At 40.9% G+C, this 26,285-nt stretch overlaps 1 long non-coding RNA gene across 1 annotated transcript; it reads left to right on the forward strand.

The window, feature by feature from the left end:
* Positions 1 to 275: 275 nt before the first annotated feature.
* Positions 276 to 20,723, forward strand: LOC117096415. The gene is made up of 5 exons (XR_004442477.1): positions 276 to 544; positions 5,582 to 5,658; positions 15,210 to 15,277; positions 18,538 to 18,589; positions 20,467 to 20,723. It is a non-coding gene; the product is annotated as an uncharacterized LOC117096415 (long non-coding RNA).
* The last annotated feature ends 5,562 nt before the right edge of the window (positions 20,724 to 26,285 follow it).

Raw genomic sequence — 26,285 nt, forward strand, 5'->3', positions numbered from 1 at the left:
AACTAATCAGAAGATTTCACACCAAAAATATTGATTCAGAGAACTTCCACTAAAATATGCTTCCTGGAATTGCCATTAATGATCTAAGGAAAGTCCCTGGCAGCCCAAATTGCAGATGTGGTAGATTGAAATCTTCTGTGGTTGAATTCCCCATCAGGCTTGTTGCTTATTTTCCTCTTTTTTTTTTCCCAGTTTTGCTGGATCTTCTGCTTTTGTATCCTTTGTTTTAGTTTTTAAACCATTTATTGGTTATTCAGTATACAACATGAAACCCAGAGAACAGTAACCTAAGGAAACACAGCTTTATTTTCCTTGCAGATAATGAGAAATGGCTTTTCATCCTGGCGTATCCTTTGCATTTTACTGCATTTGGTTCTAGTGCTCCAGTTGCAAATAGGTCACCTTGGTGAAGCTGACCTGAAAATATTTTAAAACTCTGCTCCTTAACTAATGGCACAAGTGTCAAAACTCCAGCCTTCTACTCCATCTAATGTTGGAGATTAGCCCTTATGGGCATCATCTTCAGCCCTTCCAAAACCTATAGGTAATTATACTATCTCTAATTTGGCAGTTTGTCCACAGGTGCAAGCTTGGCTCCCTAGTTATTCTGACATCAAGTTAGAGACAGTAAAGCCCAGAGATTAAGATCTCAGATGTTTGAATCAGAATAATCCAAGTCCATATTATTTTATCTGAATACTTTTTGGCAGATTTCTTAACCTCTCAAATGGTTTTATCTTCCTCATCTGTAAGAAGATTATTTCAACAATTCCCATATATATCAGGCTTGTTCTGAGCATTAACTGTGATAATGTAAGGATAGAGCAAGTGCTCAATCCGTGGTAAACTTGCACAGTGCTTATGTGTCAAGCATGAGTCTAATAACTTTACATATATCATGTTTAAGCCTCACATCAACTCCATAAGCTAAGTACTGTTAGTCCTATTTGATCGATGAAAAATCTGCAGCACAATTGGGTTTAATGACATACTCAAAGTCATAGAGCTAAGTGATAATCCCAGGGTTTAAGCCCAGGCAGGCTGGTTCGAGAGTATGCCCCACTGACCGCCACACTAGGCTGCCTCTATATTGGTAGTTCTTACCATTGACGTTATTGTCCCTCCCTACATGATCTCGGTAAAGGGAAAAATGAAAAAAGATTGAAGCTTCCTTTTCTGCATGAGGTCATTCTTCCTCCTTTCTTTTACCACTGACTTATGCTCCCCTTTCACCTTTCCTGTGCAGGAGGTAAATTTATAGCCTCTTCTCTCTGTCTTGTCACTCAAGCCCAGCTCTCCTCCTTATTCCCACCTTGCTAGAAACTTCCTATGCCACTCCATGCCTCTAATCTGGCTTTAGCACCCGACAAGGCATAAACTGACAACAAGTTTCTTGTTTGAGGCAATTAGAGCCAGTCTCCATGTGGTTTCTAAACTCCTAAATCTCACTGTGCTCTTAGAGACTGCCTTAGATTGTCAGCAGCCTTTCAAAACGTGTCTCCCATAGCTACACACCACATGAGTGACCAAATTAGACACTTATGAACCCAGTCACTTCCTATGACTTGGATATTGTACTTTTTTTTTTCTTTTTCTTTTTTTTTTTGAGACGGAGTCTTGCTCTGTCAACCAGGCTGGAGTACAGTGGTGGGATCTCAGTTCACTGCAAGCTCCACCTCCCATGTTCAAGCGATTCTCCTGCCACAGCCTCTCGCGTAGCTAGAATTACAGGCCCACACCACCACGTCTGGCTAATTTTTGTATTTTTAGTAGAGATGGGATTTTGCCATGTTGGCCAGGCTGGTCTTGAACTCCTGACCTCAGCTGATCCACCCACCTCGGCCTCCCAAAGTGTTGGGATTACAGGCGTGAGCCACTGTGCCCAGCCTATTGTACTCCTTTTTATACTGTCTTTGACCATGTTGGCTCTCTTAGAAGCCATATCTGGATAAGCCAAGTTAAATTATAGTAAATTTATGATCAACTAAAGCATCACAAGAAAATCTTCCAGGGATGATCATCTCATCCTATAATAGTAAAATAGATATTTTGTTACTTTTAGCCTTACTAAATTTTATCTTATTGATTTTACACTTGCATCCAACACTGTCAAAGTATTTGGTTGGTTCAAAAGTAATTGCAGTTTTCGCCACTTGCGGGTTTTGCCATTATTTTTAATGGCAAAAATCGCAATTATTTTTGCACCAACCCTAATAATTTTGATTGTGGATTATGTTATCTTTTATATTAGCTACTTCCAAATGGTCTGCATGATCTGAAAATCTTACATGTGCTATGTTGATTTTTAGAAAAAATCCACTGTCGGGCTTCATCCCTGGGATGCAAGGCTGGTTCAACATTCGCAAATCAATAAATATAATCCAGCATATAAACAGAACCAAAGACAAGAACCACATGATTATCTCAAGAGATGCAGAAAAGGCTTTTGACAAAATTCAACAGCCCTTCATGCTAAAAACGTTCAATAAATTCGGTATTGATGGAACGTACCTCAAAATAATAAGAGCTATTTATGACAAACCCACAGCTAATATCATACTGAATGGGCAAAAACTGGAAAAATTCCCTTTGAAAACTGGCACAAGACAGGGATGCCCTCTCTCACCACTCCTATTCCACATAGTGTTGGAAGTTCTGGCTAGGGCAATCAGGCAAGAGAAAGAAATCAAGGGTATCCAGTTAGGAAAAGAAGTCAAATTGTCCCTGTTTGCAGATGACATGATTGTATATTTAGAAAACCCCATCGTCTCAGCCCAAAATCTCCTTAAGCTGATAAGCAACTTCAGCAAAGTCTCAGGATACAAAATTAATGTGCAAAAATCACAAGCATTCTTATACACCAGTAACAGACAAGCAGAGAGCCAAATCAGGAATGAACTTCCATTCACAATTGCTTCAAAGAGAATAAAATACCTAGGAATCCAACTTACAAGGGATGTAAAGGACCTCTTCAAGGAGAACTACAAACCACTGCTCAGTGAAATCAAAGAGGACACAAACAAATGGAAGAACATACCATGCTCATGGATAGGAAGAATCAATATCGTGAAAATGGCCATACTGCCCAAGGTTATTTATAGATTCAATGCCATCCCCATCAAGCTACCAATGAGTTTCTTCACAGAATTCGAAAAAACTGCTTTAAAGTTCATATGGAACCAAAAAAGAGCCCGCATTGCCAAGACAATCCTAAGTCAAAAGGACAAAGCTGGAGGCGTCACGCTACCTGACTTCAAACTATACTACAAGGCTACAGTAACCAAAACAGCATGGTACTGGTACCACAACAGAGATATAGACCAATGGAACAGAACAGAGCCCTCAGAAATAATACCACACATCTACAGCCATCTGATCTTTGACAAACCTGAGAGAAACAAGAAATGGGGAAAGGATTCCCTATTTAATAAATGGTGCTGGGAAAATTGGCTAGCCATAAGTAGAAAGCTGAAACTGGATCCTTTCCTTACCCCTTATACGAAGATTAATTCAAGATGGATTAGAGACTTAAATGTTAGACCTAATACCATAAAAACCCTAGAAGAAAATCTAGGTAGTACCATTCAGGACATAGGCATGGGCAAGGACTTCATGTCTAAAACGCCAAAAGCAACGGCAGCAAAAGCCAAAATTGACAAATGGGATCTAATTAAACTAAAGAGCTTCTGCACAGCAAAAGAAACTACCACCAGAGTGAACAGGCAACCTACAGAATGGGAGAAAATTTGTGCAACCTACTCATCTGGCAAAGGGCTAATATCCAGAATCTACAAAGAACTCAAACAAATATACAAGAAAAAAACAAACAACCCCATCAAAAAGTGGGGAAAGGATATGAACAGTCACTTCTCAAAAGAAGACATTCATACAGCCAACAGACACATGAAAACATGCTCATCATCACTCGCCATCAGAGAAATGCAAATCAAAACCACAATGAGATACCATCTCACACCAGTTAGAATGGCAATCATTAAGAAGTCAGGAAACAACAGGTGTTGGAGAGGATGTGGAGAAATAGGAACACTTTTACACTGTTGGTGGGATTGTAAACTAGTTCAACCATTATGGAAAACAGTATGGCAATTCCTCAAGGATCTAGAACTAAATGTACCATATGACCCAGCCATCCCACTACTGGGTATATACCCAAAGGATTATAAATTATTCTACTACAAAGACACATGCACACGTATGTTTATTGCGGCACTATTCACAACAGCAAAGACTTGGAATCAACCCAAATGTCCATCTGTGACAGACTGGATTAAGAAAATGTGGCACATATACACCATGGAATACTATGCAGCCATGAAAAAGGATGAGTTTGCGTCCTTTGTAGGGACATGGATGCAGCTGGAAACCATCATTCTTAGCAAACTATCACAAGAACTGAAAACCAAACACCGCATGTTCTCACTCATAGGTGGGAACTGAACAATGAGATCACTTGGACTCGGGAAGAGGAACATCACATACTGGGGCCTATCATGGGGAGGGGGGAGGAGGGAGGGATTGCATTGGGGAGTTATACATGATATAAATGATGAATTGATGGGTGCTGACGAGTTGATGGGTGCAGCACACCAACATGGCATAAGTATACATATGTAACAAACCTGCACGTTATACCCATGTACCCTAGAACTTAAAGTATAATAAAAAATAAATAAAATAAAAATAAAATAAAATAAAAATAAATAAATAAATAAATAAAATAAAAAATCCACTTTCATGGCAAACAGGTATCTCTTGAAAAACAGTCATCACTTAGAGTCAGCATGAACTCACCAAGACCAAGTTATGTCATGCTTCCCTCATTTCCTTTTCAGTAGGGTCATTATTCGGTTATAGGAATGCTATGCTTAAATTGTACTTAACCAAATCTCTGATTATGTTGTTGGGAATAAGAATGTGAACTATAATCTTGAAGATGGTGCGTGCTAGGAGAAAGCTTATTCAACATCTCTACTAAAAAAATACTGATCAATGACTTCACATCAAACTAGATGATGTCTGTATAGGAGCATACAGCAATTCAGCACTGGACCTTGCCTTGTTCAACTTTTGCATCAAAAAATTGCAGTGTACTGCGCATGAATAATATATAATAGTATAATCTTACTCCCGCTAGAAAATTGGGATACTGTAAAAATCTCTCGCACCCTTGCTTTTGTTCAAGAGTGCCTACAGTGGTTTTGATGTTGATCAAAAGCACCCTTACTACCTGAGATGCCATTCAGCTGGTCTGAAGATGTGAATACATGCAAAGTATATGCTCTGAATTGCAATTCCTTCTTTGTATTATTTACTCTGCCTGGTGCTTTCAAGTTCCCATTTTGTTTTTCTTCTTGGAGAAGACAGAAGCAAAATAAGAGTTGAGCGATTCTGTTCTCTGTCATTTGTTAAAGTGTATTCAACATTCCTCAACCCTCTGTGTGTTTATGTGTTTCCTCTTACTTTTCACAGTTTAAAAAAAAAAATCCTTTTCTGTTGTTCTGACATTGTGTTCAAGTTTCAGCTCATTCTGGAATTTTGCATATCTGACGTCATTTTACAGGTCTGAGCCACTTACTCAACCAGTTTATGGAGTACACATTCTAATGGAGGAAGGTAGACAATAAACACCATAAAAAGGTGAGTTATATTGTATATTATAAGGCAAGCATAGTGGAAAAAATACAGGAGCACAGAAATTTGGAATTTCGAGTTGGGGGTGAGTTGCAGGTTTAAACAGGTGGTCAAGGTCTCCTGGGTGGCCCAGCATCCTCAGTGAATGAGGAGATTTGAAGGAGGTGAGCAGTGGGCGATTCCTTTGTGACCGACATTAATTACATGTCTCTTTCTCCTTTTTATGCATAGGCACTTATGTTCTGAATCAACTGTAGGAAACAAGAGGCTGTCACATTTATTACCCCTTCAATTTTCCACTAACAACCCTCCCTCTCTCCCATCTTCTTTCTGTTAGGGACTAAGATCCACAGACTAAACCTGTGTCCAGTTCTTAATTTCAGCTGTCAAATAATCTTCTCTTAGCACATTGTATGCACTTAGCAAATAGTTATTAAATGAATAGAAAAACGAACAAAGGCCACTAGCTATTATTGACTCTCACTAGCTAATAATAAAATATAAATAATAATTGATATTAAAGCTTCTGGGAATATAATCCCTTGATTGGGATTCTTTGAAGAAATACAATGCAAGACAGAAAGTAGACAAAGACAGTGGGTGAGGGGTTTATGGTTTGGTGCTGAACCCCACCCTCCATGCAGTACTTTGAGGAACACTTTGAGATAGGTGGGCATTGAAGTCCATCCCCTGAAGCTGCCCCTGAACTTGGGAACTGTACACTCAGACAAGGATTCTGTGAGAATAGGGAATGGGAAAATCACCCATGAAGTATTTTCCGTGTAGCTTTTAATTTTTCAAGCGAGCTTTGCTGTCAGTCACCACAAAACAAACAGCGAGCAGTTTTTCCCAGGGTCCCACATCTTGGGCGGGCTAAACGCAAAAGGCCCTTGCCAAAAATTCCTGAACTGACTATGCTGTTAGTAGGGAAACAAAACAGCAACTCACAAATCATGGGGTTCTAACATACTGTGTAAAAAAACTCTGGAACACACTTTTTTCCTTGGCTTGAAATAGGCAAATGGTGGAAATCTAATGCATTCTGTATTCGGTGGACACAGATAAGGAGAAAAAATAACTTAGAAGATAAGTGACCATATCATTTTTTGATGTGAAAGGATCTCTACGATTAATCAGAATGGGAAACAGGCATAAGCCAAGACTTTCTTAGGCAAATTAGAATATGTGGTGATCCCATGTAGAGGAAAATACTACAGGCAAAAGTGTACAGAGAAGTACAGATAAAATTTAGTATTTTTTTCCTACAGCCCATTTTATACACCTTTGACACTGCCATCTCCAATCATAGAATCACCACATCACAGAGTCATAAAGCTCAAAGTGGGCTTAGACATTATCTATGCCCATCTACTCAAAAGAAAATCCAGGCACTCAGTAGTGTAGGCAAGCAACTGGAAGCTGGTTAGAAATACAGAACCTCAACAGGGTGCGGTGGCTCACACCTGTAATCCCAGCACTTTGGGAGGCCGAGGCAGGCAGATCACCTAAGGTCAGGAGTTCAAGACTAGCCTGACCAACATGGAGAAACCCTGTCTCTACTAATAATACAAAAATTAGCCAGATGTGGTGGCGCATGCCTGTAATCTCAGCTACTTGGGAGGCTGAGGCACGATAATTGCTTAAATCTAGGAGGCAGAGGCTGTGGTGAGCCAAGATTGCACCATTGGACTCCAGCCTGGGCAGCAAGAGTGAAACTCCATCTCGAAAAAAAAATAAAAATAAAAAAAGGGAAATGCAGAACCTCAGGCCCCAACCCATACCTGTTGAAATAGAGTTTTGACAAGATTCCAGGTGATCCATATGCCTATCAGTGTTTGAGAAGCACTGATTTAAGCCTTTTAACAAATTAAGAAACTGACATTCCAGGAGATTAAAAATCTTGGTCAAGGTCTACTAGTTATATCCAGGGCAGAATCTCATCTATTCCATCAGGCTAGTTTTATTTCCAGTAGGCAGTGGTTCTCTCCTGCCTACCCCATCTATAAAAACCTGAGGCTAGCAGAGAATAGACCTGAATTCTAGGCCTGCTTTCACCTCAAATTCAGGAGAGTCATTGCATCCAGTTTCCTTAGAGGTAAAAAGAGGAACTTTGACTATATTGGCTAGTAAGTATCCTCCCTTCATGTTCTAAAGTTCTATAGCTCTATGAGTTGTGGAGCATCTAGGAAGCCTGCAGCTAGATGAGAGGCATCATGGAAAATGTCATGGAGGACAAGTGTCTTGATTAATGCCTTTCATGAGGAAGAGGAGAGGCATTCCAGAAGGTGAAATGGCAGATGCAATCATTTGTTCAGAGAAGGGAGTATTTGGGCACAATGGAAGGAGGTGGTATGGGTTATTTGCAAATTAGAAGACAAAATAAAAAAGGCATATTTAAGCACATTGTTAGTAAATTTAGACAGTGCATACAAAATAGCCTGTAAGTTAACAATATTTTTCCTCAGTTGGAGATAACATTTTTATTCACTGCTTCTGAAATTTTTCCTCCTCAACTTTGCGCACCTGTGCCTTATGGGCAGTATGATGGTTGATTTCAAGTGTCAACTTGGCTAGACTAGGATGCCCAGTTGTTTGGTCAAACACTAGTCCAGATGTTGTTATAAAGGTAGTTTTTAGCCATGTGGAACTGTGAATCAATTAAACCTCTTTCTTCATAAATTACCCAGTCTCAGGTGGTTCTTCATAGCAGTGTGAAAATGGACTAATACAGAGAGCATTTCAAGAATGAAGAAATGCAAATGCACTTTGTGTCTCTATGGATTTGCATTTCATATAAATGGATCATAAAATATGTGGCCTTTTGTGTCTGGCTTCTTTTGCTTAGCATAGGTTCATCCATGTTGTGGTATCAGTGCAGATAATCCTTGATTTATGACAGGGTTATGTCCCAAGGAAACCATCATAAATGGAAAATATTATTGAGTCAAAAATGCTTTAAAACACCTAGCCTACTGAACATCATAGCTTAGCCTAGCCTGCCTTCAATGTGCTCAGAACACTTACATTGGTCTACAGTTGGGCAAAACCATCTAACGCAAAGCCTATTTTATAATGAAGTGTGGAATATCTCATGTAAGTCAAGCCATTGAACACTGTACTGAGAGTGAAAAGCAGAGTGGTTGTATGGGTGCTTGAAGTATGGTTCCCATTGAATGCATATCATTTTTGCACCTCCGTAGAGTCAAAAAGTCTTATCATCGTGAGTCAGGGACTGTTTGTACTTCTTTTCTTTTTATTGGCAAACAATACTGCATCATATAGACATACCACATTTTATTTATCCATTCATCAGTTGATGGTTATTAGTGTTGTTTCTGCTGTTCGGCTGTTATGAATAATGCTGTCATGAATATTCATATATGAGTTTTTGTGTGAACATATGTTTTTAATTCTCTTACAATTAGAGATTAGCTAAACAATGTAATAAAACACTATGGAACCATCAAAAAGAATAATGTAGAGTTGTATATGCTCATATGGTCAGAGTGTTAAATGAAAATGTGAGGTACATTAAAATGTGTATTGAACAAACTCCGTGTATAATTGAAAACAAACAAACAAGTGGATAAATATGGAAAAAAGAATGAAGGAACTGGACTTAGGAGGAAAGTGGTTGTTCCATTTTTTTCTCCCCAAATGCAAGCTCTAATATGCAGATACCTGTAGAACATTCAAAAGGGGACCTACCAGTGTGTTTGTGTTAAAAGAAAAAGAAAACAACAGCAAAAAAAATACAAAACCCACCAATTACATCCCTTAAAGGTAATCTTATTTCACCTCTGGTGAGTTTTTCATGAATGTACAATTAAGGTAATTGCCAGTAACTAGGTGAGTTTAGTCAAATTAGGAAGTATTTGCTATTCTAGAACTTGTGTAGGCACAATTAAAAAATAAAAAAGGAAAAATCATTAATGTTTTTGAAAAGCTTCCAGTGTTTTCAGTCCTACAGTACCACTCAAAAAATTACCACTAATCTTAGTTTTGTCCCTGTGAAGCCATCTATTTATTCTCTGGGGGAGCTCTCTTCTTTCTATGTCTTCCTTTTGTTTTCTGGCAATCCTTCCCAGACCAACCCCTCTTTAGTCTGTTACACTGGGGTCTTGCCTCTCAGTGTTTATACCTGTGTGGTTGTGTCCCCTGGAATCTGGATTGGCCAACCACTTTAAGCCCCAAAAGTGTTACTGTGCCAGTTCTGTCCCTAAACCTTAAAAAGGCCTGTCAGCTTCTGCTTTTGTGCATCTGGGAGCCCTAAACCATTACGTAAAAAGTCTGGCTGTCCTGCTGGAAAGACACGTGGAGAGGCCCCATAACAAGGAGGAGGCCCTGAGATCCCGGATATGCCAGCGTCCCTCCTAACCCAGTGGCTAAATGTAGTGGCCTCTGACAAGACCAGCAGGGCTGCTCCCAAGGTGAACCCATCCAGCTACAGAATCCTGAACAACAGCAACAACAATAACAAAAAACAGTTATTGTGTCTTAAGTCACGAAGTTTGGAATGGTTTGCTATGTAGCAACAGATAAACCAAACAAGTAACTGACTCCTTTGCCTAAAGGGAGAGAAGTAATAAAGTTTGAATTAAAACACCCTTACCCCAAAGGGTTAAGAACTAAATTCTTCATTTTCAACCTAGTACTTTGGTAAGCTACTCTTTCAAGTCCCACTTAGAGGGAGTGAGATAGTTAAATGCCAAGTGACCTTGAGTAGTGAACTTAAATGGAATTTGTTTTTTTTCAGCCCACACGTTTTAATCAAAGAAGTGTCTTCTTTCCATTAAAGCTCCAAATCTTTCATTTTCCTCTCTGTCTGCTGTTTCCATGTGCATGTTTGCTGAGTACACTCAAACACGTGTTTATTCCCTTAAGCATTTCTTTACCTACCTTTCCATATTTACTATTCCTCAGAAATCCCTTCCCCTCAGTGTCTCCTCTCATTTTCCTTTTGCTCTCCTTATCCAGTGTGTCATCACAGTTCCTGGTTCTCTTGAACACTGGTTCTCAAAGTGTGGCCACTGTCCCAGCAGCATCCACATCACCTGGGAATGTATTAGTAATGCAAATTTCGGACTCTACTTCAGACCTACTGAAGCAGAAACTCAGAATGGGGCTTACAGTCTGGTTTAACAAGCCCTGCAGGGGATTGCAGATGCACACTGAAGTTTGAACACCACTGCCCTAGAAGAGGGGTCAGCAAATCCTTCCTTTAGATGGCCACATTGTAACTATTTTAGGTTGTGTGAGCCACATGGCCTCTGTTGCAACTCTTCAACTCTGTTGTATGAGGAACAGCCACAGACAGCTGTGTTCTAACAAAAACGTTACGTATGAGCATGAATATTTGAATTTCATATAATTTTCATGTGTTACAAAATATTGTTATTCTTTTGCTCTTTTTCCCCCAACCATTAAAAAATGTGAAAACTAATCTTAGCTCACCAGCTGCATAAAAGCAGGCAGTGGGTTGGGTGTGAACCACAGGCCTCCGTTTGCAGACCCCTGCCTTAGAACATCTCTGGTTTGCTCTTACTGAGGACACATTTTGCTGAAGAATTCATCTTTAATTCAACAGCCTTTTCTTTGTGAGGCCCCACATGATCTATACTCTCCAGGCCATTGGTTTTCCTTAAAGCTTTATCTTGAGGAAATGGCTCAGCTGGGATATTGGATCTGACCTAGGGAGGCCTGTATGTGTCCCTGCAGCCAGGGTCTACCTTCCCCAGCAGGAGAACTGACTATGGCTCAGATCAACCTTGATGGGAGGAGATTCCAGCTTTTCTACTCCCAAGACCAGTAGTGTAGTCCATGCTGAGCCAGACTTCTGGTGCTGACCCCAAATAAACCAAAAGTGTGGAGTTGAGGTGGCCCCTCCAGAGTCATCCCAGGGAGGGATGATATTGGACTAGATTACATCCCCACAGCCACTGCCATTTGGAGTCATTCTTCCAGGATTGGTGCTCCCTGAAGTCTGGATGAGGTGTCATTTGTTTAGTGCCATTCCAAATCAGACCTTGTGGGTGGTCCAAGGGAACAAGGATTATGGGTCTTGGCATAGTTGGGAGAGATTGCACAGGGAGTGGTGGGCAGGAACGCAGCAAGCATTAGTCTTATAATTTTAAAAGAAGAAAACAACATGAATCCTGTACTCTCTGAGATGCTGACATCATTTCTCCCTCTTCCCTTCTCTTCCCAGGGGAACATGCAGACACCTTAATGGTGGCTGGTGTTTATTTTCCCATGCTGTATACAGTCAAAAAACCCTTAAAGCCATTAAACTGCTATCTCTGCCACTGCTCTGAGAATTGCTATGCTTCCAGGCTCTGGAGGTAAATGGCAAGCAGATGGATTTTTGTGTGTGTGTGCTATTAAAAGAAGCAAAACATTTTGGGGCTTCTTGTTTCTGGCAGAGCTGAAGATTTTGTTATTGTTGTTGTCAAGTAAGTAAAGGAGAAAGGTGTTAAATTGGCGAACTTCTTTTCCTGCCTCAGAATCAGAGCATATCCTTCTCCTGAAAAAGATCAACAGCACAGTACATCTATCATTGTACTTAAGCTTCCCCATATGGATCTCAGCGCTAGCTCTTCAGTGTGGTCCAGGGGTAGAGCTCAGCCTGAGCAAAGAGGTGGCTTCCTAACCTGCAACTACATCACACTGTGCAGGAAAAAAAAAAAATAAGGTAGAATGATTAGGACAATAGTCATCATCAGCGATTACCAGGAACCAGGCATTTGACACAAAAGATAATGAAATAGAGGCACAGAGAAATCAGGTAACTTGCTCAAGGTCACCCAGTTAAGTGGCCAACACTGATTGCAGTTCTAGATGTACTTGGCTCCGTGTTCCCTCAGCCACTTTATGCTGCCTCCCAGCATCAACTAGTAGGGCCCTTTTACTGATAATAGCCCTTCAGGTACTACATACCATGTGCTGTTCTAAGCACCGTACATAATTAACTAATTTAATTCTCATCATTACATGAGAAATACTATTATTTTCCAAATTTACATAAGAGGCAATTGAAATACCAAGAGGAAAGAAATCCTCATAGCTAGCAAGTGACTCAGTCAGAATCTGAGCCCAAGCCCGCTTGCTCCAGGGCCCTTTCTCTCAACCACTGCTCTATAGGCTTTGGAATCAGATGACACAGCTGGAGTCCCAGCTCTGCCACTTACGAAATGTGTCACCTTTGACAAGTTGTATAATGTCATGGAGCCCTCAGCTTTCTTATTTGTGACATGGGCCTAGAATGGTTGATAGTGAGAAGTACACAGATTGTCTCCTGAAAGCTTACTGGCCAGGCAGGTAGCAGATGTGTAGTAAATGGAGGCTACTATTATGGGTCTGGAGTCCAACCAGGCTAAAGGGTGGGAATGTGGGTGGAGGAGTAGACATGGATTTTCAAGACTTTTAAATCTTTTTTAAAATTTTTATATTTTAGAGACAGGATTTCATCCTGTCACCCAGGCTGGAGTGCAGTGGTGCAATCATAGCTCACAGCAGCCTTGAACTTCTGGGCTAACGTGATCCTCCAACCTTGGCCTCCTAAAGTTCTGGGATTAGAGGCATGAGCCACTGGGTCTGACCCTAAATCATGTTTAGTAATTTACTTTCCTCACAAAAAAATGCATACATTATATAAAATGCAGAAAATGCAGATAAGGATGAAGACAATAGAGAGTCTCATAACTCCAGGAGTAGGAGATTAACACTATTAACATTTTGATGCCTACTCTTTTGGTCTTTTTCCTGTGCATATGTACACCAATATTTTTATAAAGTTGAGATTATATTGTACATTCTGTTGTATGACCTTGTCTTTTTACTTATCTATTATGAACACATATCTACATCGTTAAATATTCTTCTACAATATCATTTAAAAATAAATATATGGTCTTTTTTATATATACATATCTGTATAGTTACACTGTAATTTAAAAAATCAACTCACTATTATTGGATATTCAGGTTGTTTTCAATTATTCCCTATTAGATAAGTAAATCTTTGATAATTCTTACAGTAAGTAGGAATTACCTTCCTCTGCCTTGTGCTGTCTTCACTGAGTGTTTCCAGTGGACACAGACATTGGCATTATTTGAGATTTTAGTATCACATTTGGGATCTGTATTTGGGTCCCGTTCTGGCCATATATTTACTGTGCAACCTGGAATAAATTACCCTTTCTGAATTTTGGTGTTTTCATTAGTGAGTGAGTACCAGTAATAATAGTAACTACTTCATGAAATTATTCCGAGAGTTAAATTAAGAGACTTAGCATAGACCCTCAATGTGTGTAAATGCTGGGTCAAAGGATATGTACTATTTTCGAGACAGGATAAAATTGCTCTATTACCTTCCAGAAGGGTTGAGCTATTTATATCCTTGACAGCAGTGTAAGACAGTACCCATTTTCTCAGCAACTTGACAACATTAAGTATTATCATTTTTAAAAATTTACCAACTTGATGGGCAAAGAAATACAGCATCATTTTAATTTGCATTTCTGATCATGCAGATTTTTAATAAATGTTTACTTATGTGAGTCACATGCTCCTGCTGACCGTGGAAAGAGAAGACTGATAAGCGAACAAAAGTACCCAGAATGAAGAATGGCAGAGTTATAAAATACGCAGCTGATGGGGGAGACAGGGCTTGGCAGAACGACACTTTATAAGCACATAAACTGTCCCTCTAGAGATCTGAACTCAAAATTATAGGCAGCATTGTATATTGGGTTGTCTGGGAATTTGAAGCAGCCAAGATTCAAAGCTTGGAAAGGAAGTTTAAGTTGGAGGACAGACAAGGGAAATGAGCCTCTTTTTCACAGGATGGTTGGCCACACGCCTCTGAACACTTTCAAGCCCGGCCCCGCTCCCTATGTGGTGGGGGATCAGTTCCAACAGCCCCTGTGTCTGAGGTGCTCTGCCCCCACTCTCACAGTCATGGAAGGAATAGAGCAGCAGGGCAAGACTGCCATCAGCTTGATGATGCAATTCCTCTGGCAGCTGACAACAACGAAGGGCAAAACAACCTCTGCCAATGAAGGAGCATAAACACCCTGAGTGTTAGTCCTTGGCACTTCTTCACGGCTTTATTCCACATCAGAGGAAAATAAGGAAGCAAGATGTGGAAACAGGGCTAAAATTAGCCTTCCAGATTCTATTTTATAAGACTTCTAGAGTGTCGCCCCCACACCCCCACACACAAACAGTAATGAAAGATATTTTCACTTTTGTCAAGCTCGTCTATTGACTGATCCCTTGCCTGAGGTCTTCTGAAATGCACTTGTTACTCTAACCTGGAACCAGGACTTCATTTATTCATTCAGTCATGCTCAACACTCTGAATGCAATGGTATAGAAAATACACTCTTGTCCTGAAGATGCTCTTAGTGACCTGGGGAAATCCTCAGCCACTTGCAAGTTTTTCCAACTCAGTGCTTTAGAAAACTTGCAAATACAACTATATATTAAGTATGTGTGTGTGTATATATATATATATACACACACACACACAAATATATTTAAATTATCATTGCTAGCAGGTATCAAGGAGCATTCAGTGACTCCTCTCCTCTTGAAGAACCAAAGCTGATGAAAAGAAGGCCAGGTAAGGTACAGACCCTGGGTAGAAAAGGAACTTTTCTGTTCTGAGAGCCACATACCATCCTGGGACCCTCCTCTGCCTTGTGCTGTCTTCACTGAGTGTTTCCAGTGGACAACTCTCAGATGCCCAGGAGCTACTCTGCTGGGTGCCACACCACTCCTCAGAACTTCCAAACAGCTCTCGTTCCTCCTACTGGGGAACATGCCCAGATATTCTCACTGCTAGGCTCTTTTTTGGGCTCCCAGGTAGCACTTCCTCAGCACCCACCTCTTGGCAGAAGAAGCCAAGACATTCCCTTTAGATCTGGAGCCCATGAGAAAGAGATATTCATACTACAAAAGGAGAATCTTTAGAGGGTAACCCCAGACATGTAATTATTATCACAAGATGTTTGAAAGCTCTGGCAGAGATTTTGACTTGTAATCATCTGGAATCATTGCTTGGTAGACTGGGCAATTGTCTACCAAGATGCATTAGATGCATTAGTCCTGCATCTTTTAGGACTAATGATATTGGAAACGAGAGGGACACTGCTTGGCAGATGGGATTGTAAATAGCAGCAGGATGGACATGCTGATGGTCCAGCTTCTACAGGGCACGTAGCTGTTAACTGATGGAATCAACAGCCTAACCTTGCAAGGGAGAGCCCCCCACCCCTTACTTATCTCTGCTGACCCAAGGAAACATCTTGGGCCTCCTGCTGCTTCAAGATTTCCCCTGACTGTCCAGCCTCTCAGGTCACTGATCTTGCCTGTCCTATTTTTCTATCTTGATACCTTCTTGTGCACCTCCAATAACCAATCTGTCCCCATGTCTCTCTGATTTCAAATCCTAACTATCTCTCAAGTCTATTCACTTCTGATTATGTTCAGCACTATCACCCTCTTTGTAGCCACCATCATCACTCCCCATGACTCTTGACATTTTGGTCTCCATATTTTCAGTCTTGTTCCTCTTCCATTTATTCTCCCCAGCAAGTCTGGGAGACCTTAAAATACTTCAATGGCTTCCTATTGCTCTTTAAAAAGTCCCAAATTTCTAACATAGCCTTATGGCTCAGGTCCTTGCACATACGTTCAGCTTTTTTCTGACCCTGTTCACTGGGCTTCCATTAAGTTGGTGCAAAAGCAATTGCAGTTTTTGCCTTGAAAGTAATGACAAAAACCACAATTGCTTTTGCGTCAACCTAATAACACCTTAGCCATAGCCATCTTTTAGTTTCTCAGACCACACTTACTCCCTTCTGTCTCAGGCCAATCATGTTTCCCTCAGTCTAAACCACTTATTCCCCATCCACCATTTAATTCCCTGAATTGTTCAGATCTCTGCCCGCAACTCGCTTCCTTATAGATGTCCATCCTCACTTCCTTGACCAGATCAGATCCCATGCATATTCTTAGCTTTCTATGTAATGTATCCATCATGGCCCTTTTCACAATTCATAAATTTATGTTTACATTATCATTTAATTGACATCTGCAGCCAATTAGACTCTAAAATACACAAGGGAAGAGACCAGAGTTTTCTTCTCACTATTCAATTTCTGGCACATGTTTGTTATATAGCAGATAATCAATAAAGTACTTATTAAAAGAATGAATAAAGAAATGATTTAACAAGACCAGTTAGCTTTCTCAAGAAACCTTAAGATTTTTTTTTCCCCCAGAAATAAAACACCATGTATGTATGATTTTTCCTGATTTTGTCACATTGGATACTTCAGGTAATAAAATCAAAGAGGCCAATTATCTCCGGGGTTCCAGGGACTGTATAAACAACCTGAGTTTTCACCCTTTAATGTCAATTTCATAGGTTACTCTGGTGATTTAAGGTGTGCATAGAGTAAGGTAACATAGTGAATGGGTTTTATTATTAACTTTCTTTTCCCCAGCACCTCCTACCCTTGACCTTACTCATGAGTCCTTGTCAAAAGTTTACTCAAGGATCCCTTCAGCATCACAGGCTCATGGTCTTCTTCTTGCTGCCTCCAATCATTGGTCATTAGAAAGGTGTTTCTTGAGTGTACACACGTGTAAGAATGAACACATGTATGTGCAAAAACTGTGTATTATACTTTCATTTCCAGCTTGGAATATGATCCTCTTCACCATCCATCTATCCTAATCTTAGATTTCTAGGTCCAGCCAAAACTCTGTAAGAGTAATCGTTCCATTTGTTGAGTAATTACAATGTGCTAAACACTGCTGAGTGCATTACATAAGTTATTTCCTTTCATACTTAGGAGTGGTGGGGTGGGTATTATATTTTCTATTTGAAAAAAAAAAAATGGGTAAGAGCATCAAAGCTCAGAGGCACTGATTAACTCATTGAGTGTCATCTGGCTGACTCTGAAAGCCACACACGTACTCGCTATGCCATGCTGCCTGTATTTATTCCACAAAGCATCTCTTGGTCATTTTCATTCTTACTGACTTCCTCTTCCTCTGAATTGTTACAGCTCCTTCTGGCTGTGACACCTGGGATTTCACTATGCTCTGTGCAAATTTAGGAGGTCCAATGTAGATTCCCTCTGTCTCCCCAGCTGTCGTTGTGCTGCAGGAGGGTAAGGGCTACCATATCTGCCCTTCCTCACATGGAGCCCAAGTTGGACTAAAGAACGTGGGATCTGCATAGGCATATTTTGTAGTTAATTACACCCACACCATGGCATGAAGTAGTGGGAAGGAGGGGACAGGAGTTCATCAGGGGAGCCATCCACAAGGGAAGGGTGGCACAGGGAACGTCCTGCAACAAGTAGGCTGCCCAGTGAGTCAGCCACGACTTTGGAAGTGTTGTGGTAGTTTTGTTTACATTTGCACATGTCCCAAGAGGCTAAGTAATCATAGAAGAAGTATTACTTCCAAGGAAAGGGCAAGCACAGACCTCTTTGAAAACAAACTATATACATCTTGTCAATGGAATGGCATTCTGCAAAATAGAAAAGCATATGCTATGTGGTGGTGAGTGTTAGAACAACAAACCATAGCTTAGTGATGCCTTCTGAGCAGCTTGTTTTTGCTTAATTACAAGTTGCTATAGCTCTTTCCCTTACTCAATTGTGAGCCTCTCTCCTAATTGTGTCTCACAGATGCCTTGTGAGGAGGTTATTCCGCTTGTATTTACATCATTACCAATCCACCATCAGAGTGTATTGCTAACTGGTTCTCCTTACAAATGCTTGTTGGGTTTGTTTTGTGTTTTTAATTTTATGTTCCACTGCTTGACTACTTCTTCTTTGTTTTTAATCCAAACTTCTACTTCAGCCTCTGCTCGTGAAGTCTCCCTCTCCCGAGTCCTTTGGGTTGCAATAATCAGGTAGGTTACTTTCTCTTCCAGGCATTTAAATGAGACTCACTCCTTTGAGTCCATTTTTAGAAAAGTAGGCCAAAGTCATAAAGAACAGCCTTCCTGAGTGGTGACTTTCTGGCTCATCATTAATCACCTCCTTGTGAACAATTGGGAAAGTGAATCCCATGTGACTCCAGGCAGGTATCAGGCAAAATCCTCTGCTGAGTCCTGTGAGAATATAAGTAATTTTATGGAATGTGAGCAAAATAAGTTTTCCATTTTTCTAAACTGAGGTTTCTTTTTTCCTTTTAAAGTCTCAATAACTTTTGATTTTATCTTCTCAATCAATCATAGGAAATGATTCTGAGGAGTTTATATACTCAGTAGAGTAAGAGTGCTCCAGTGAGTAGGGGGCATAAAGAGGTACCCTAGTCCAGTGGGAGGTGGTCTCAGTCTTTTCTCAGAAATAAGTCCTACTTGATGACTTGGATTTATTAAACCAGCAGTCAACGGCACAGAGGAAGGCAATGAGCCGAGTGGACTCTTCAGTTGTAAATTGCTCTTACTTATTGTGACCTAGCTCCATATGATGAATTTATTATGGGTTCCAGCCCATAATAAAGAGATATTCACACTACAAAAGGAGAATCTTTAGAGAGTAACCCCAGAGTTGACATGTAATTATTATTGCAGGATGTTTGAAGGTTCTGGCAGAGATTTGGACTGCAATCGTCTGAAATCATTGCTTGGTAGACTGGGCAATTAGCCTGCATCTTTCAGGAATAATGATCTTGGAAACAAGGTGGACACTGCCCTTGCTTTGGCATATTGGATTTCAAACAGCAGCAGGATGGACATGCTGAGGGTGCAGCTTCCACAGGGCACACAGTTATTAACTGATGGACTCAACAGCCTAACCTTGCACATTGCCATCAGAACCAGGCCTCTCATACTGAGCCACCAACAGAAGCAGCCTCCAAAGCAGTCAGCACAGTTACTGAGCACAGGAGCCTGCAGGAGTTCTCACTGTGGAGAGACCTCCATTCATAACCTGGCCTTTCCCATCCCAATCTTTTAGGTAGAAAACAGCATCTCCCAGTCCTGTAAGAACAAGCATGGAGCTGCTGAATGCAAGGACGGGACACTGTAGACAAAGTCTGCCTATTTTATTGTACTTGAGAAGTCACCCCAGGAAGAAATCTTTAACTTAGTTATAACCTAGGCCAAAACCTAAAACTATGTGGAAGAAAAGGAGCTATGCCAATTATTTTTTCAGCATCTAATTTGAAAATACTGCCTTACTTTCCAGCTCTGTACAGCTTACGGCATTCATTCATTCATTCATTTGCCATGAATCAGAGCCTGTGCTAGGCTTTGGAGATAGAGATACTCACAGGATGAAGAGGTGGGTGGGTGGGAGTCGGCTCATGATTGATTCTGCTTCCTCTTTAGGATTTTCTTTTCTTTTTTCTTTCTTTCTTTCCTGTTTTTTTTTTTTTTTTTTTCTTTTTTTTAAGATGCAGTCTTGCTCTCTTGCCTAGGCTGGAGTGCAGTGGCACTATCTTGGCTCACTGCAACCTCTGACTCCCAGGTTCAAGCGATTCCCCTGTCTCAGCCTCCTGAGTAACGGGACTACAGGAGCACACCACCGCGCCCAGCAATTTTTTTTGTATTTTTAGTAGAGACGAGGTTTCATGCTGTTAGCCAGGATGGTCTCGATCTCCTGACCTTGTTATCCACCTGCCTCGGCCTCGCAAAGTGCTGAGATTACAGGCATGAACCACCACGCCTGGCCCAGGATTTTCTTTAAAATAACATCACTGTAGTTGCAGTTCCAGTTTCGGTTACTTCCATTTCTGGAGGTAACTGGCTAACTGAATGGGGAAATGTTAGCATTATCCTAGAGACTCAAGTTGAGTGGAGACACACACTGAACAGACGACATGCCCGCAAAACTTGCCCCAAAATTTGGGGAGGGGAATGGTGCTCAACTGAAGGCAGCTGCTCTTGGGAGAGTCTTGACGGAGACCTTTGCAGTGACGGTGTCTGGCATCAGTGATTGAGGGGGGACGATCTGATCGACTTTTGTCTCCGAAGGAAAACCCTGAGGAAACTCCCTACAGTCCTCAGTGGCTGGTGGATGGATAAAGAGGTGGAAAGTAAGTTGGTAAGACTGTGGATGGTCTTTCTTTCTCTCACCCTTTCTTTCTTTTCTTTTCTTTCTTATTTCTCTTTCTTTTCTTTTCTTTCTTTCTTTCATCTTTCTTTCTTTCCTCTTTCTTTCTTATTTTTCTTTTTTACTTTTTTTTGATGGAGTCTCCTCACTCTGTTGTCCAGGCTAGAGTACAGTGTCACGATCCCGGCTCACTGCAACCTCTGCCTCCTGAGTTTAAGCGATTCTCCTGCCTCAGCCTTCTGAGTAGCTGGGACTACAGGTACCCACCACTATGCCCAACTCATGCTTGTATTTTTAGCAGAAACGAGATTTCACCGTGTTGGCCAGGCTGGTCTCAAACTCCTGACCTCAAGTGATCCGCCCGCCTCAGCCTCCCAAAATGCTGGGATTACAAGCGTGAGTCACCGCTCCCAGCCAGACGGTCTTTCTAACCAAACAACAGGGTAGCTGCAGGCTTCAGACCTTCTCTTTCTGCTTAACTGGTCGTAAAGAATATTCATATTGCTGGAACAAGAGGAATAAGAAGGGTGGCTGTTTGCTTTCTGTGTGTGTAACAGAGATGTAGATGGCTGTGCTACATGAGAGAGGCCCAGAGGGCAGGAGAGAAGGAAGTGTCCATGCTCATTATTATAATTTAGTGTCTTAAGATTCATATTGTGTTAGTTATTTTGCTTGGTGAAAGTGACTTAACATGTTCGAGCCATAAGAAGAGACAACCAGAAATGTGATAAAGCCAAAAAAAAACTATAGCAAATGATACTCTTGTGACAAGTCCTCCCCATAATGCCAGACTGTTTTCCCCAAATCCCCTCCCAAGCACATAGCAAAACACAAAACTCCTGTGAACAATTTCAGCTCCAAGTGAGAATGAGAGGTTGGGAAAATATATACAATAGTATGGTTCTCTCAGTTGTATTCTTTTTTAAAAATATTGACTTCGACAGGCCACACTGTTTGTTTCAGTGTGGTTGAGAAAGATGAAATATCAAAGCCATTTCCTTTTACAAAAACTTTCTGGAGGGCTGCTGAGTGTTACTTACCTTTGGGGGTGGCACTTTGAAGGGAGACTGAGGAACTGTAATTGAAGGAACTATGTGAACACTGGCCTGTCTGAGAAGTTTGCCATGCTTTCCCTACAACGCCTCACCTGCAAGATGCCTTAGGAGCTATAAAATCTTTCCCTCCCTTCTCTCCAACAGTCACAGACAGAGATTGGCACTTTCTACAAGACAGGGTTTCCATCATGTAGTTTGCAGATTATTTAGGTGGTTCTGAGACGTGAAATACTCTAAACCTAACTTCTCCATCATTTTCCAAAAATATTTTTCTATGTGAGGTTTCTATCTCATAGATGGCATTGACATCTCAATGCAAGGAAAGGAGCAGCTCAGGCTCCCTGCTTTGACCAACCAACCTCCTCAACACTTCATCACCATCCCTGCCCCAACCCCTGGAGCAACAGTCCCCAAAGGGCCATAGTGGTGGGGCGCCTGGCCTCAGAGCCTCTCCGCATGCCTGGGCAGCTGTGGCAGAGCCCTGAGCATCACTCCTTCGGTAATCTTTGGTCTCTCCTTCTCACCTGTATGGGAAAAGGGACTTAGGCTGAGAAATGCATTGAGATTTTTTCTGGCCTGTAGTCTGTTTTCTTTCTATGGTCTGAGTGTGTAGGGTGAGCAGAAGCTATGAAGAGCCATGAGCAGTTCCGGGGCAGCAGCTGCGAGCATCATGGAAGGCTTCTGCCCTGTCGGAGGAGCTGGGATGCTCTTCAGCTTAGACACTACATCAGTGACACTGGCATTTCCCCCATGCCAGGCAAAGTGGGGTGGGACCACAGGGAAGGCCATGCTCTCCCATGCCACACCCAGGAATGTATGTTTGGTCCCTGCCATGTACAAAGGGAGGTTAGGACTGGGGGATTTGAATCTTTCAGTGTTCAAGAACTCTGGAGATTATTTAATCTGGTGGTTTGCCAATGTCTTTTAGCTGTCCTTTAGCTGCAAATGTCCTTTTGCTCAGGGAAAACTATTTTAGAAGCAAATTTTTTGTAAGCAAAGGCAGATGTGTCTGGTTGAAGCAGGAGTAGGCTTTGGAGATAGAGATACTGACAGGCTAAAGAGGTGGGTGGGAGTAGCCTCATGATTGATTCTGCTTCCTCTTTAGGATTTTCTTTAAAATAACATCACTGCAATTTCAGTTAAGCCCTGGACACTGTTCACTTAGGCCTGAGCCCAGACCCTCCAGAGCCACACAGTCCAATATGGTAGCCATTCTTGTTTTATATTTTATTTAATTTTAATTAATTTAAATTAAGATAGCTCTATGTGAGTTAAAAATCTTTTAAATTCAGTTTCTTAGACACATTATACACAATTCTAGGACCCAATAGCCATAAGTGATGAGTGGTTACCCATCAGGCAGCATGGATAGCTTACATTTCCATCATTGCAGAAAGCTCTGTTGGACCGAAGTTCTGTTGAACAGCCCTGGTTTAATCATATGCTTTAGAGTCTAGAGTTTTCTTAAGGGGACCCTGATTCTCTTGGACTCTGGAAAACCCAGTTAGAAAAGCACTGGTCGAATCTAACACCTGGGCGAGAAGAGAAGTCCACAGAAGCAGCGTGGTTTGCCAGCCACATGGCAGGTTATTGAAGAACTAGAGCTACACCTCAGCTCTCCCGCTCCACCCTACTGCACTTCTGGCTGACCCCAACCCCTAATCTGTTCTCTGTTGCCTCTCCAGAATTGCCATCCACGCTAAGCCTTTTGCCCACATCCCTACTGTTTAGAGAGGGAACCCAGATCTCAGACATCTCTGAGGTTTGAGAAGGGACATTAAATTTTATACATGTGCAATCAGCTTCAGGCACTTAATAGAGACATTTAAACTCACATCAGGCCCAAGCAGATGTAGAGGGAAATACTGTCAATTAGTGAGTGGCTAATTAATCTTTCTTTGCCACATATATTCTGGCAGGGTTTGGAAAGTGCTGTTTTGCTCAGAGCTGCAGGAGCACTTGCTGTGGAAACAGTGCATGATTATAATATTGATTTCTCGACTTTGTGCAGAAGCCAGCAGTGGAGGGCAGATCTCGCCAGGAGTCACCCCACAGTTAGAAAGAAAAGGGATGAGAAAATAGAAAAATACTTTAATTAGTGAACCAGAGCATTTTGGGCTTTCTGCTTTGCATAGAGTATGCATATTTTATCCTCATAGCATCTCCCAATTTAGGTATTTCAAAGTGATTTCCTAATCACGTCTTGTTATTTTTCAATCTATGTATCATCATGTGTTTTTTTTTCAATACACAGGGCTTCAGATTAATGAGGAGACCATTACAGACGAGGCATTGCTCTAGGACCTGGTACTTGCTTGTGCTTTGTCCAGAACTGAGCTCAGAACTTGCCCAGTTCTACCACATGTCTGAAAACTTCTTCCTTCCTGTCCACATCATTCTGTAGTTGCCCCTGAGATATGTCTATTTACAAGGAGATGCTCTGAAAAGGGCCAAGACAGAAAAAATGATTTACTCATGAATATAGATGCAAAAATCCTTTAAAAATATTGGCAAACTGAATCCAAGAATATATGAAAAATATAACACACCATGATAAATTTGCATTCATCCTATAAATGCAAAATATATTTTGCATTGGAAAATCTAGTTTAATTCATGAAATTAACAAATTAAATAATTATTTCAATAGTATTGGATGAACTTTAAACATATGTGGTCTCCTATCTCTCCAAAGACCTCATACTAAAATAATAGTTCTTCTTAATAGAAGGAGCAAGGAGTTATTGTTCCCGAATATTTGTACACACCTCCTCCCTGTAAGAGGAGTGTACTTCCTGGTTGGCTGACATCCAGCCTGGGCCATGTGACTTGCTCTGCCGGGAGTAGCACGAAAGCAGAAATGATGTTTACTAAGTCTTGGCAGAGGCTTTAAGAGCTAATACATGTTTTATCCGTCATTCTTCTCCCCTATCCCCTCCTCAAAGGTCTCACTTCTAAATAAATGTTGGTTTTACAACTTCCATTCCAGAATAAAAAAGCACGTGGAGCAAAAATGAAACAGAGTGGAGGCCAGCTCAGTTTCCACATTATGAAACCAAAATAGACATCTTCGTTGCAGTAAGCCCCCATGATCTGGATGTTGTTTGCTATCACAATGTAACTTACTCTGTGATGATTGCTGTTTTAGAAAGAGTACCTACCAAAAATTTGTAACACATACCATACTTACTAATAAAAAATTAACCTTATTCCCTTTAAAATAAAAAGGGACAGTAAGATAAGGAAAAATAAAATGTAGAAATTATAAAAGGAAACGCTAAGCTTTTGTTATTTGCAGGTAATAAGATTGTTTATACAGAAACTCCTCGAGAATATGGACATAATTTTACAAATCAGAGCACCTAAAATACCAACAAAATCATAATGCATCCAGGAAAAAAATCTAACAAAACTTGTGCAAGACTTCTTTGAACTTATGTATGTTATTAAAATACATTAAGGTAAACCTATTTAGATGCATACATTATTTATTTATTTATTATTATTTTTTGAGATGAGGTCTCACTATGTTGCCCAGGTTGGTCTTGAACTCCTGGGCTCAAGTGTTCTGCTCACCTTGGCCTCCCAAAATGCTGGGATTACAAGCATGAGCCACCACACCTGGCCCTATATTTATTTTGTATACGTATAATGTTTGTGATAGAAAGATACAACATAGTAAAATTTGGTCATTTCTCTTCAAATTGCTCTGTATAAATTAAATGCAGTTCCTTTCACATTCAATCCAGAGTTGTTTGTAGAACTTCATAAGCAGATTCTAAAAGTTTTCTGAAGAAGCAAAGCACAAGAATAGCTGAAACACTCCTATAGAGGATGAACAAGATGAGGGGAGCTGTTTTGCCAGTTTTCATTGCCCTGTATATAAGAGAGCATAATACCGCTCAGGAACATAGACTAGACCAGTGGATCAGCACAGAGCATTTAGAAACAAGCCCGAGGCCGGGCGTGGTGGCTCAAGCCTGTAATCCCAGCACTTTGGGAGGCCGAGACGGGCGGATCACGAGGTCAGGAGATCGAGACCATCCTGGCTAATACGGTGAAACCCCGTCTCTACTAAAAAATACAAAAAACTAGCCGGGCGACGAGGCGGGCGCCTGTAGTCCCAGCTACTCGGGAGGCTGAGACAGGAGAATGGCGTGAACCCGGGAGGCGGAGCTTGCAGTGAGCTGAGAGCCGGCCACTGCACTCCAGCCTGGGCGGCAGAGCAAGACTCCGTCTCAAAAAAAAAAAAAAAACAAAAAATAGAAACAAGCCCGTATGTAAAATGAAATCTAGTATATAACTGGAATGACACTACAGATCAGTGAGGAAAGAATGGGTTGCTCAATAAATGATGCTTTGATCATTTCTTTTCCATATGGACAACAACACAAGAAAGCATACACACAAATAAATAAAAGGGAAAAAAGATGTAGATATGGAAACCACAAACTTAAGACTTTGGGGAAAAATATAGAATATTTCTATGATC

Source organism: Trachypithecus francoisi, unplaced genomic scaffold (assembly GCF_009764315.1).
Source record: "Trachypithecus francoisi isolate TF-2019V2 unplaced genomic scaffold, Tfra_2.0 Contig01461, whole genome shotgun sequence".
In the NCBI taxonomy this organism is placed as follows: Eukaryota; Metazoa; Chordata; class Mammalia; order Primates; family Cercopithecidae; genus Trachypithecus; species Trachypithecus francoisi.